General features: G+C 40.7%; 1 non-coding gene across 1 annotated transcript; it reads left to right on the top strand.

Moving 5' to 3' along the window:
• Window positions 1-2,661: 2,661 nt before the first annotated feature.
• LOC123462373 lies at window positions 2,662-2,852 on the top strand. The gene has a single exon (XR_006638202.1). It is a non-coding gene; the product is annotated as a U2 spliceosomal RNA (small nuclear RNA).
• The last annotated feature ends 10,725 nt before the right edge of the window (window positions 2,853-13,577 follow it).

Here is a 13,577-nt window from a genome sequence, read left to right as displayed (position 1 = left end):
GAAATGGAAAAAAAAAAGAAATACTAAAATTCATTTGGAAGCACAAAAAACCTCAAATAGCCAAAACAATTTTGAGCAACAAAAATAAAGCTGGTAGAATCACCATTTTAAGCTATATTACAAAGCCACAGTAACAAAAACAGCATGCTACTGGCACAAAGACAGACATTTAGATCAATGGAACAGAACAGAGGACCCAGATGTTAATCCAGTCAGCTACAGCCATCTGATTTTTGATTTAAAAAAGTGCCAAAAATATTCATTGGAGAAAAGACAGCCTCTTCAACAAGTGGTACTGGAAAAACCAGATATCTATATGTAGAGAGATGAAAATAGATCCTTGTCTTTCTCCATGCACAAGAATCAAGTCCAAATGGATCAGAGACCTTAATATCAGACCTGAAACCCTGAAATTGTCAGAGGAAAAGGTAGGGGAAACCCTTCAACATACTGGCATAGGCAATGACTTTCTGAATATAAATATTTCTGAATATAATTGCCCAGGAAATCAAACCACTACCCAACTACTGCTATCTTATGAAATTGTAACACTTTTGTACAGCAAACGACACTGTGAATACAGCAAAGGGACAACCTACAGAATGGGAGAAAATCTTTGCCAGCTACACATATGAGAGGATGAATATTCAGAATATACAAAGAACTCAAAAAAGAAAATGATAAGAAATCAAACAACACAGTTAAAAAATGGGCTATGGAACTAAATAGAGAGTTCTCATCAGAAGAAATACAGATGGCATATAAACATCTAAAAAAGTGTTCTAGGGCTGGAGATGTTGGGAGCCATGAACCAAACCTCGGCCATGTTAACAGAGACTGCCATATAGCAAGTTAAAGTTTCTACTTCCTCACCTAATACTCAACTACCAGAAACAAAGACTGCCATATAGCAAGTTAAGTTTCTACTTCCTCACCTAATATTCAACTACCAGCAACAATGGGATCGTACACCTGGCCAAACATTCCGCCATCCTGCCAGTAGCTGATGAAGAAACAAAGACATTGCAGTTTAACCAGTAACTCTGTGATCTTTGCCCTAACTATGTCCCCTTCCCCCTACAACTCCTTGCCCTGACCACGTCCCCTTCCCCCTACAACCCTATATAAACCTACATGTAAGAATAAACTCTCGAGGCCATGACAAATGCCTAGCATGGTCTCCTTCTTGTGTCTGTTCGTCTTTCACCCAGGTTAGCTTCTCCTTGAGTCCTTGTTCAACTCCCCGCTGGCTGGGGCAAGTGGCGCCCAAGAACGTGGGGCCCAAGGTACGAAGTGTGACCTGGGCGTCGCTTGAGTGGACGGCCGTCCCAACCATTAGACCGCCACCCCACCAGAGGGGTGAGTGAAGGTCTGCATAGAGGTCACTACAGGCAATACACCTGTAATACAGACCTGCACCACGATTGACGCAGAAAAAGCCCGCCTGTGAAACTGATCCATTTGAGGTAAACGACGAATTTTAGGCAATTAAAGTAAAGACTATTGAGTCATTTTTTTCAAGGCACAAGAACTGCGGGACTTCCTTTTTGCACTTCTTTTCCTCCTTTTAATTTCGGTTGGCGCCATCACGTGGAATTGCAACACAGCGTCAGGGCAACTGAAGTCTCTTGGCCAGGGCTACCCTCTGGCATTGGCTGAAGGCCCCTAGCTCCGTGTGCGAATCCCAACAGCCCATTCGGGCGTTGGCAAAGACCTCCTATCTAGCCTCTTCTTCCTATCAACAAAACTGGGTACGCAACAGCCAGTAAATGCTCTTAGAGCGGCTGCCAGTTCTTAAAATTGCGGTCAGGCCCATCAGGGAACCCCCCATGCCAGTTCTCCAACCAGGAATGTTGCCCTCTGGTCTTGCTGTTTCTCCTTTTTCCTTTTCTATCATGGGACAGACCCTAAGTAAGCATAAATTGTTGAAAAGCTTAAAACTTCTCTCAAGGCACAAGGAACACAGGCTAAAAAAAAAAAAAAAGATTTAACAAAGAGTAAAAAGGAGCTAATTGCCATAGTAAAAGATATTTTAAAAACACAAGGAATTGAGATTACTTCAAGTTCTTTTTGATTTTATCAGGAGGATTTGTTCTTTGTGTGTGTGTGTGTGTGTGTGTGTGTGTGTATGAATGTATATGTGTGTGTGTGTGTTTATGTGTGCTCATTGTGCTTGCTAGTCGTGTCATGTTTGTGACTGTTTGTAACTAAAGAGATGAGATGGACACAGGTGACATTCCTTTCTCTTCTAGAAAACCAGTCAAGGAAATCAAAGACCTAAGCATAGAAATTAAAAAGGAAAAGTTAAATATCTTTTACAGGAGTAAATTTGCCAGATATTTGTTCTAGATCAAGTTCACCTTACAAAGAGGATTATTAAAAACAACAAAACTTCCTCTAAAGAGGTAACATATAATTTGCCAGATATTTTAAAAAAGATTGTAATGTCCTGTTACTTAAAAGGTGGAGACAACTGACCTGACTTCTGAGCCAGCCTGCCTCAAGATAACAACACAATTTGCCTTAGCTACTCCTAATAAAATCATTTCCAAGTGTGTTATTGGTATTAATGATATAAAATTATATATTAAGACTGTTTTCTTTTAAGTAATAGTATTAATCAATTTGGTGTAATTTTTTAGTAGCCTTATAAGAAAGATAATCACTTCTCAGCCTTTTGGCTAAGATCAAGTATAGTATCTGTTCTTATCAGTTTAATATCTGATACGACCTCTATCTGAGGACAATATATTAAATGGATTTTTGGAACTTGGAGTTGGAATAGGAGCTTACTCCGTCCACTCCATGCATCGACCTGGTATTGCAGTACTTCCAGGAATGGTGCAACCCCTCAGGGGAATAAAAAAAAAAAAAGAGAAAAGATAAATAATGATGGGGTGAGATAAATTGATTGAAGGAACTGGGAAATAATTTTTCAATGTTGGGACATAGAATGCTCATTAAAAATGCTTTTTGAGTGGTACTGAGAATGTTAAGGTATGTGGATAAAGATGTGCGTATGTAGGAAAGAATTTTCAGGCTAAACCTAAATGCCATGCCTAAAGTTAGAGATTCTTCAACTGTTTACAGACTCTCAAGGATACTCTAAAAGTTTTATATAGGGACATAGTCTTAATCTAAATTCATCTTACATTAGACACAGGTGATGCCTATGTTAAGTGGGTCACAAAGTCATAAGTACAGATGTAATTGGAAGTTTAACCAGGTTAAACATAGACAAGAGTCCATCACCTTGTGTTTTGCAAATGGGTAAATTTGCTATGTAAAAACAAACAACTTCAAAATAGGAAAGAAATGTCAGGATGCTCATCTCTCTGCTCTGTAATTTCATTTTGTTCTTGCTTTCCAACATATGCTACTTAAATTCATGGAAAGCTGGACTCTGAAAACAAAAAAAACAGGGCTGGAGAGATGGCTTAGCGGTTAAGCGCTTGCCTGTGAAGCCTAAGGACCCCAGTTCGAGGCTCGGTTCCCCAGGTCCCACGTTAGCCAGATGCACAAGGGGGCGCATGCGTCTGGAGTTCGTTTGCAGAGGCTGGAAGCCCTGGTGCACCCATTCTCTCTCTCCCTCTATCTGTCTTTCTCTCTGTGAGTGTTGCTCTCAAATAAATAAATAAAAAATTAAAAAAAGATGGAACCCCCTTTATCTCAAACCCCATGCAAATTTAAGCCATGTGTGCCCCAGACTCTGACTAGAGACAAAAATGGCCAATTGTCTCTGACAAGGAAAAAGGAATACAGCATATAACTATAGTTCTCTTTAGTACATCTCTTATGAACACCTAAAGTCACATCTGTTAGATAAAGTCTCTCACTAGACAAAATGTTAAATAGATAAACTGAGTCTTATGATAAGGCCTCACTCATTAACAGGTCACTGATGCTAATTTGTTATGATTTAAGGGTTATAAAACTGGCTTTAAGACTCTCTCAGTAAAGTAAATTAGGTTCCTCTTTTCATCAAGGTTTTAACTATTCTCAAGATAAAGGCTAACATAGAAATGTTTAATTTCCAAAGGTAAAGTACTCATACCTAAAGATATTGTGACTTTACAGATAGCTTCTGTCTTATTTATGCTAATTTTATTGAATGGTCATAACTAGGTTTAATCACTTAGGTTTAAGTGATTCAATTTCAATAATAATAATAACTTTCATCTTTCTGGGATTTGTTGGGATAGCTTACTTAAACTTTATCAAATTTAAGTCATGGGTAAAACATCAAATTGTTTTATGTTAATAAAAATTTCTGTGATACATAAAATCAATAGCTATCAAGTTTAAGCCAAAATCATTGGTTGTCAAATAATATTTTTCTTTCAAAAGTTTATCAAGGGCTGTTTTGGCTCAAAATAGACCAAATTCTACTCTATTCTGTGTAAAATACCTGTCTCAATTTTGGCACCATGATAACATTTTGTTAGATTTAGTTAACTTACATTCAAAAATTCTAACCATACAAAACAGTCTCTTGATTTTGATGCTACTAAGGCTGCTAATGATTTATTTACTACAATTAAGTCTGTTTTGCCTGGTTGGGACTCTCTAAGTTCCTAGATAGGCAGATTACAGCTGTGGGAGTTTGCCTTCTGCTTCTCTTATGCCTATTGCCTTTTTTCAAGTGTTTAATGAAGTCTATTGTAAATGTTCACACAGAGGTCCGAGCTATACACTATAGGACATGTCCCTGGCTCTCTCAGACTTTATCCTAGTTCTCCCTGAATTTTGTCCACTGATGGCCAGAGATGGATAAGAAAAAAGAAGGAGAATCTAAAACAGAGAAACCTGCTGGGTCAAAAAACACTGAGGATAAGGTAATCTCGGACTTCTGGTTAAGATGGCGGCGTAGGTACCACGCCAAAGCAGCCTAGGGGGGAAAAAGACCACAAAAACTCAGCAAAATACACACTTTTACTAAAAAGTGAGGTGTACAGGAAATTGAAGCGGCAGCAGAGAAGTAGAAGAGATCCAGAGCATTCAGAGCCCGCACAGGCTGGCAAAAACGGCTCCGGCAGCTCCGCCAACCACCACAGCAGTAGCGCACCAGAAAGCCTCCAGGCTCAGCTCCAGCCGCAGGAAAAGCCAGGTGCAGGAAGCTTCCACTCACATCGGCGCTCTCTGCAACTCAGGAAACATGAAGGGAGAGCGGCAGTAAGCAACGGAGGAGCAGACCACGAGGTAGAAGAACACATGGAACAGCAAGAGAACCAGAGCAGTTGTGACTCCCTCCCCTCCCCCACCGCCTGAGCCCAGCTCCAGAGAACAGAGCAGCGGTCCCGGGATTGCCCACGCCAACTTGAGCCAACAGCAGGACCCAAGCAGAAGCAGAGTTCGGCAGCAACATCAGTGGCTCTGGCACTGGTAACAGCGGCCCAGCAGTAGCAGCTCCAGTCGTGGCAGCAGCAGCAGACCCAGCAGCAGCAGACCCAGGAGCAGTAGCAACAGCAGATCCCACAGCAGCAGCTTCAGTGAGAGCAGCAGCAGTGGACACAGCAGCAGCAGCTTCAGCAGCAGTGGTGGCTCCAGCAGTGGCAGCTACAGTAGCAACAGAGGCAGCAGCAGTGGTGGGTCCAGCAGCAGCAGCTTCAGCAGCAGCGGCTACAGACCCAGCAGCCGTAGCTTTAGCAGCAGCAGTTCCAGCAGCAGGGGTGCTGATCTGCAGGGCCATACTTGTCAGGCTTGGTTTGCCCCACAGGAAAAGCCAGTGCCCAGCTCCAGAAATCAGAACAACATCCCGACGACCCAGGCAGCAACTTGACTGAGACCAAAATCATCCAAGGTAACTGGGATTGCACCAGGGAAGGGTCTCACTTGGTCGCAAGCTGACTTGGATCCCTCAAAAGACCAGAAATCTTAACCTCTTTGTTGATAGAGGATCTGGTCGTTATAATAACTACTCTGGCATACATACTTGGGGCTGTTTTTGACTGAATGTGTACAGTGTTTAGTTAAATTTTAGAATCTACCTGTATTTTATTCCTCAGCCTGCTTGAATACTCCCATAGCAGGGAAACTCAACCCCTAGGAACACCTTTGTAGATACTCTGAGAGTCTTAAGAGCCATACCTAACACCTTAAGCTCCTACCCTGAAAATATATAACATCAAATCAACTGATACAGCTAAGAATACCCAGCTAGCTAGAAAATCCAAGCATTAACTTAATCCAAGATGCAAAAATATATACATTATAACACAAGAAACACTAAAAAGCAAGACAATATAAATCCACCTAAAAGTATTAATGCATCAGAGATGTCCTCCAGTGAGAACGAGTTAGAGGAAATGCCTGAGAAAGAGTTCAAAAGAATGATTATAAATATGTTCAAAGAGGTCAAAGAACAAATCAAAAGAATCAAAGAAAAAATCAAAGAGGAAATCAAAGGAATCAAAGAAGACGCAGGACACCAATTTAATGAAATAAAGAAGGCAATACAAGACATAAATAAGGAAATAGAAATAATAAAGAAAAACCAGTCAGAATTACTAGCAATGAAGAACACAGTTAATGAAATAAAAAACTCTGTAGAAAACCTCACAAGTAGGATGGATGAGGGAGAGGACAGCATATCTAAGCTAGAAGACCAGGTGGCAGATCTAATACAGTCCAACAAAGAGAAAGACAAGCTTATAGAAAAGTATGAATGGGAATTTCAAGATATTCGGGACACTATGAAAAGATCCAATATAAGAATTCAGGGCATAGTAGAAGGAGAAGAATTCCACTCCAAAGGCACAATAGGCGTCTTCAACAAAACCATAGATGAAAATTTCCCCCAAATTAGGAAGAGGTGCCAATGCAGATACAGGAAGCCTTTAGAACCCCAGCCAGACAAAACCCGGAAAGAACCTCTCCTCACCATATTATAATCAAACTTCCAAACACACACACCAAATAAAAAATATTGAAAGCAGTTACAGAGAAAAATCAAGTTACCTACAAAAGCAAGCCCATCAGGATTACAGCATATTATTCAACACAAACTTTTAAAGCCAGAAGGGCTTGGAGTGATATATTCCAAGTTCTGAAAGATAACAACTGTCAACCAAGGTTACTTTATCCTGCAAAGTTATCCATTCAAATAGATGGAGAAATAAGGACATTCCATGACAAAAGCAGGTTAAAGGAGTCCTGGAAGACAAAACTAGCTCTGCAGAAAATACTTGATAGAATCCTCCATGCTGAAGAAAAGGAAAAGCACACATATAAGGAACCTAGAAAAAAAAAGCAATACTCAAATACTAGTTAACAGAAGAGAGCACAGGTAGAACCAGAACCACAAAAAAAATAATGGCAAACATATATACACACCTTTCAATAATATCTCTTAATATCAACGGCCTCAATGCCCCAACGAAAAGACATAGGTTTGCAGACTGGGTTAAAAAGCAGGATCCTACAATTTGTTGTCTCCAAGAAACTCACCTTTCTACAAAGGATAGACATTATCTTAGGGTGAAAGGTTGGAAAACAGTGTGTCAAGCAAATGGGCCTAGAAAACAAGCAGGGCTTGCTATCCTAATATCTGACAAGGTAGACTTTAGTCCAACGTTAGTCAAGAAAAATAAGGAAGGTCACTTTATATTGACTAAGGGCACACTCCAACAGGAGGACATTACAATCCTAAACATATATGTACCTAACATGGGGGCTCCCAAATTCGTCAAACAAACACTATTGGAACTAAGGTCACAGATAACACCAAACACAGTGGTGGTGGGTGACTTTAACACCCCACTCTCATCAATTGACAGGTCATCCCAGGAAAAAATAAACAGAGAGGCATCTGGACTAAATGAGGTTATAGAAGGAATGGACCTAACAGATATATACAGGACATTTCATCCAAAGGCTGCAGAATATACATTCTTTTCAGCAGCACATGGAACATTCTCTAAAATATACCACATATTAGGACACAAAGCAAATCTTAACAAATACAGGAAAATTGAAATAATTCCTTGCATTCTATCTGACCACAATGGAATTAAACTACAAATCAGTAGCAAGAAAGGCTATAGAGCATACACAAAATCATGGAAATTAAACAATACACTACTAAATGATGAATGGGTCAATGAAGAAATCAAGAAGGAAATCAAAAAATTTATAGAGTCAAACGATAATGAGAACACAACATATCAAAATCTCTGGGACACAATGAAGGTAGTTCTAAGAGGTAAATTTATAGCCTTAAGTGCCTATATTAAGAAATTAGAAAGGTCGCAAGTAAATGACCTAATGCTTCACCTTAAAGCCTTGGAAAAAGAACAAGGCAAACCAAAAATCAGTAGATGGGAAGAAATAATAAAGATTAGGGCAGAAATTAATGAAATAGAAACAAACAAAAAAAATCCAAATGGCTGGGCGTGGTGGCACACGCCTTTAATCCCAGCACTTGGGAAGCAGAGGTAGGAGGATTGCCGTGAGTTCAAGGCCACCCTGAGACTACAGAGATAATTCCTGGTCAGCCTGGACCAGAGTGAGACCCTACCTGAAAACAAAAAAAAAAAAAAACATCCAAAGAATTAACGAAACAAAGAGTTTGTTCTTTGAAAGGATAAACAAGATTAATAAACCCTTAGTAAATCTGAACAAAAGAAAGAGAGAAGAGACACAAATTAATAAAATCAGAGATGAACAAGGTAACATCACAACAGATTCCAGAAAAATTCAAAATATCATAGGGACATACTATAAAAACATATACTCCACAAAGTATGAAAATCTGAAAGAAATGGATGATTTCCTTGATTTATATGACCTACCTAAATTAAATCAAAATGAGATTAATCACTTCAATAGACCTATAACAAACATGGAGATCCGAACAGTTATCAATAATCTCCCAACTAAAAAAAAAAAAAAAAAAAAAAGGTGGACTGGAGAGATGGCTTAGTGGTTAAGCGCTTGCCTGTGAAGCCTAAGGACCCCAGTTTGAGGCTTGGTTCCCCAGGTCCCACGTTAGCCAGATGCACAAGGGGGCGCACGCGTCTGGAGTTCGTTTGCAGAGGCTGGAAGCCCTGGCGCGCCCATTCTCTCTCTCCCTCTATCTGTCTTTCTCTCTGTGTCTGTCACTCTCAAATAAATAAATAAATAAAAATTAAAAGAAAAAAGAAAAAAAGAAAGGTAATCTCCATTGTGATGGGGTGAGCAAACAACAGTACTTTAAAACTTTTTAAATTAATAAGGCCATGGTACCTATGGGAGCCCTACAACCAGGCCTCCCCACTCCAGTAACAATTCCTACAGGATATTGTAAAATCATTATTGACCTAAAAGATTACTTTTTCCCTTATACCCTAAGAATTGTCAGCATTTTACAGTTAGTTTACCTGTGGTAAATTTTAGAGGCCCTAAAGATCGTGGAGGCTACAGTTATGAGCCAAAGGGTCACTTTTATCTCTTATAAATAGCCTCTTCTCCTGGTTATTTGTGCCACTGACTTTACACCCACCAGTGTGTTCTGGCAGAAGGGGCCCCTCTTCTGGGTCCATTTACCCTCCAAAAGTTAAAAACGGGGGATTTATATCCCATTAAAGGCTCTCCAAAAAACATTCTTCATCATGCGCTGTTTGTCCTAAACTTTTTAACCCTTGATACTCAGGGAAATTCAGCTGCTGAATGCTTTTGGCACACAAATACAAAAAATACCTTTGCCAAAGCCATGTGGAAAGATCCTTTAACTTTAAAATGGAATGGCCCAGACCCAGTACTCCTTTGGGGACGAGGATCAGTATGCTTATTTGACACTAAAGAAAATGCTGTGAGATGGCTTCCAGAGAGACTTGTAAAACAAGCTGATGATCCTCCAGCGACATCTCACATATCCAGGGAAGAAACACTTTCCTGAGAGAATCTCCCTTTTTTCCCTAACAGGACAAAGCTGGAAGGACCTCTACTTATCTTAATCCTCTCACTCACAATCGGAACCATTATTATAATTAAAATCATATCTTTTATATGTCAACAGATTAAAGCCATTAAGGTGCAGCCTTTACAGGTCCATTATCACAGACTGGAGCTGGCAGATCCAGGCATTGCCACTGAAGACCTACCACCTGCAGCTGCCACTCTCCCTTTATCTTACATTTTGTACTTATTTACTATACTGCTGTCCTTTACACCTCTGCTATTGCTGCGGTCTACCTGTCTTGGCCAAATAGCTACCCCTCCTACGGGAGCTGCATAGGATTCAGACCTATGCATATCAACTCACAATAAAGTGAGTGTGATATGGACACCAACGTGGGTGCAAGGCAAAGCACAGCAAGGGAAGGTCCTTATCTGACTGCTTCTGAATTCCCTGAGAGGTATACCTGGCTTGCATGGAGGTTGGTACCATAACTGTTATCACTAAGGCCGTGCCTCACTCTCCGGCCACATAGGCCCTGCCTCCCCTCCCCAAAAGGTACCAAGGGCCAAAGATTGTGGGAAAAAGACATCCCATGGGAGGAGTCAGGTCCCTACTCCCCCAGTTGGTTAATGCCCACCACTGCAAAGCGGGCCTTCCCTCTTTTTGTATAAAAGAAGGGAGGAGATGTTGAGAGCCATGAACCAAACCTCGGCCATGTTAACAGAGACTGCCATATAGCAAGTTAAAGTTTCTACTTCCTCACCTAATACTCAACTACTAGAAACAAAGACTGCCATATAGCAAGTTAAGTTTCTACTTTCTCACCTAATATTCAACTACCAGAAACAATGGGATCATACACCTGGCCAAACATTCCACCATTCTGCCAGTAGCTGATGAAGAAACAAAGGCATTGCAGTTTAACCAGTAACTCTGTGATCTTTGCCCTATGTCCCCTTCCCCCTACAACTCCTTGCCCTGACCACATCCCCTTCCCCCTACAACCCTATATAAACCTACATGTAAGAATAAACTCTCGAGGCCATGACAAATGCCTAGCATGGTCTCCTTCTTGTGTCTGTTTGTCTTTCACCCAGGTTAGCTTCTCCTTGAGTCCTTGTTCAACTCCCCGCTGGCCAGGGCAGGAGAGATGGCTTAGCAGTTAAGCGTTTGCCTGTGAAGCCTAAGGACACCAGTTCAAGACTCGATTCCCCAGGACCCACATTAGCCAGATGCACAAGGGGGCGCACATGTCTCGAGTTCATTTGCAGTGGCTAGAAGCTCTGGCACACCCATTCTCTTCTCTCTCTCTGCCTCTTTCTCTCTCTGCCTGTAACTTTCAGATATATAAATAAAAATAGACAAAAAAATTTTTTAAAAAGTGTTCTATATCCTTAGCCATCAGGGAAATGCAAATTATAACTACTTTGATATTCCATCTCACTCCTGTCAGAATGGCTACCATCAAAAAACAAATGAGGACTGGAGAGATGGCTTAGCTGTTGAGGCATTTGCCTGCAAAGCCAAAGGATCCCAGTTCGACTCTCCAGGACCAATGTAAGCCAGATGCACAAGGTGGCAAATTCATCTGGAGTTCATTTACAGTGGCTGGAGGCCCTGGCTTTCCCATTCTCTCTCTCAAATAAATAAATAACATGTTTTTTTTAAAGCAAAAGAAAACAAATGACAATAAATGGATGCAGAAAAAGGGGAACCCTTCTACACTGCTGGTGGGAATGTAATCTGGTACAGCCGTTGTGGAAATCAGTGTGGAGGTCCCTGAGGTAGCTAAAAATAGATTTACCATTTGATCCAGCTATAGCACTCCTAGGCATATATCCTAATTATTCTTCTCACTACCTTAAAGATACTTGCACAACTATGTTGATCACTGCTCTATTCACAATAGCTAGGAAATGAAACCAGTCTAGATGTCCCTCAACAGATGAATGGATAATAAAGATGTGGTACATCTACACAATGGAGTTCTTTCTATTCAGCAGTAAAGAAAAAGAAATTATGAAGTTGCTGGGAAATGGATGGATCTGGAAAGGATTATACTAAGTAGGTAACCCAGGCCTAGAAAACCAAACATCACATGTTCTCTCTCATATGTGGATCCTAGCTACAAATGTTTAGACTTAGTATATAAGCTAAACCAAAAAATCAGTAGCAGAAGCCAGTAAGCTAGAAAAAGGCTAAAAGGGATGGATGAAAAGTAAGGGCTTAGGGGATAGCATTGTATATATGTAAGTAGAAGAACAGATTACAAGGAGTGTAATGACCTAAGTGAGGCCATGGGAAGGGATTGAGTAAGAGAAGGGTGGGGGGAAGGGAGCATCATTGAAAATTCAAGACATTCTGAATGAGACATATGAAAGCATACTTCTTTGGATAACAGCACATCCAGAAGCCATAGATTACTACTAGAAAATTTTCAGTTCCAGGGATAGGATACCTACCAGTCAGTTGTTGGCCAGGGAGGTCCCTTCTGCCTCCAAAATCATTACAGGCTCTTGCCAAGGCCTTTGGTTCCCAGGAGAAAAAAATGGTAAGACTCCACATGCATGGGCAGCAAGATCACTGAAAAATCTAGCTGGTGCTGAGCTGAAAACCTTCTCCCAGTAGCCCAGCCAACTTTCAGCTGGAAAAAGCTGCACTGGATACAGCCCTATGGGAGACAGAAGTCATCAACAGTGAAAACAGTGGGCACTGAAGCCTCAAATTTGGCCAGGCAGGCCAAATGACCAAAGGTGTAATAGTGACATGTCTGCTCTGGGAGAAACCAACTGCTCTCTAATTGGACTGGAGGCCTGCTCTATGGCAGGGAATACATGTCTGGTACTGAAAACCTAATCAAAAGACTATGGCAGGGGAGGTCATGTGCCTTAGGAGTATAAAGCCTGCTCTTGTCTGGCTAAGTGCATACATTATTCTCACCAAACTGTCCTGAAAGCACTATACTAATGTTCATATCCATATATTAATGCTACTCTCACTTTGGTTAGAGAAGCTTCTCTTTTCAGATGGCAGTGACCACTGGGATGACCCAAAAGGTAACATAGTGCTGTGAAGAAGTGACAGAGTGCTCAGCACTGAAACATCTCTATCACACCCTCAAGGCTCAGGGTCCATTGTGGAAGAGATAGCGGAAAGAATGTAAGAGCCAAAGGAAGGATACAACTCCTTAAGAATGCAACTGTCCAGACAGAAATTGGCCTCAATATCTATGTCTTTGCAATGTCTTCAGAAGATTGTCATAATAGGAGAAAAAGGCAATGACATCAAAATAAAAAGAGAAACTAACAGAGGGAGGGGATATAGTGGAGTGGAGTTGTGAAGAGGACAATCGGGGAGAAGAGGGAAGTATCATGGTTTATTGTCTGTTAAGTATAAAAGTTATCAATAAAAATTTTTTTAAATCTATACTTTTAACCAGGCTTAGTGGCTCATGCCTTTAATCCCAGCATTCAGGGGAGGCAGAGGTAGGAGGATCGTTGTGAGTCAAGGCCACCCTAAGACTACATAGTGAGCTCCAGGTCAGCCTGAGCTAGAATGAGACCCAACCTCAAAAAAAAAAAAAAAAAAAACCAAAAAACTATACTTTCCATTGTATTTTACATCATGTATGGTTATCAGTTTATGGGGACTAAGGGAGGAATGTTGTAGTTTGATTCAGGTGTCCCCCATAAACTTAGGT

The sequence above is a fragment of the Jaculus jaculus genome, chromosome 7 (genome assembly GCF_020740685.1).
Source record: "Jaculus jaculus isolate mJacJac1 chromosome 7, mJacJac1.mat.Y.cur, whole genome shotgun sequence".
Taxonomy (NCBI): Eukaryota; Metazoa; Chordata; class Mammalia; order Rodentia; family Dipodidae; genus Jaculus; species Jaculus jaculus.
This window is presented reverse-complemented; position numbering and strand designations above follow the sequence as displayed.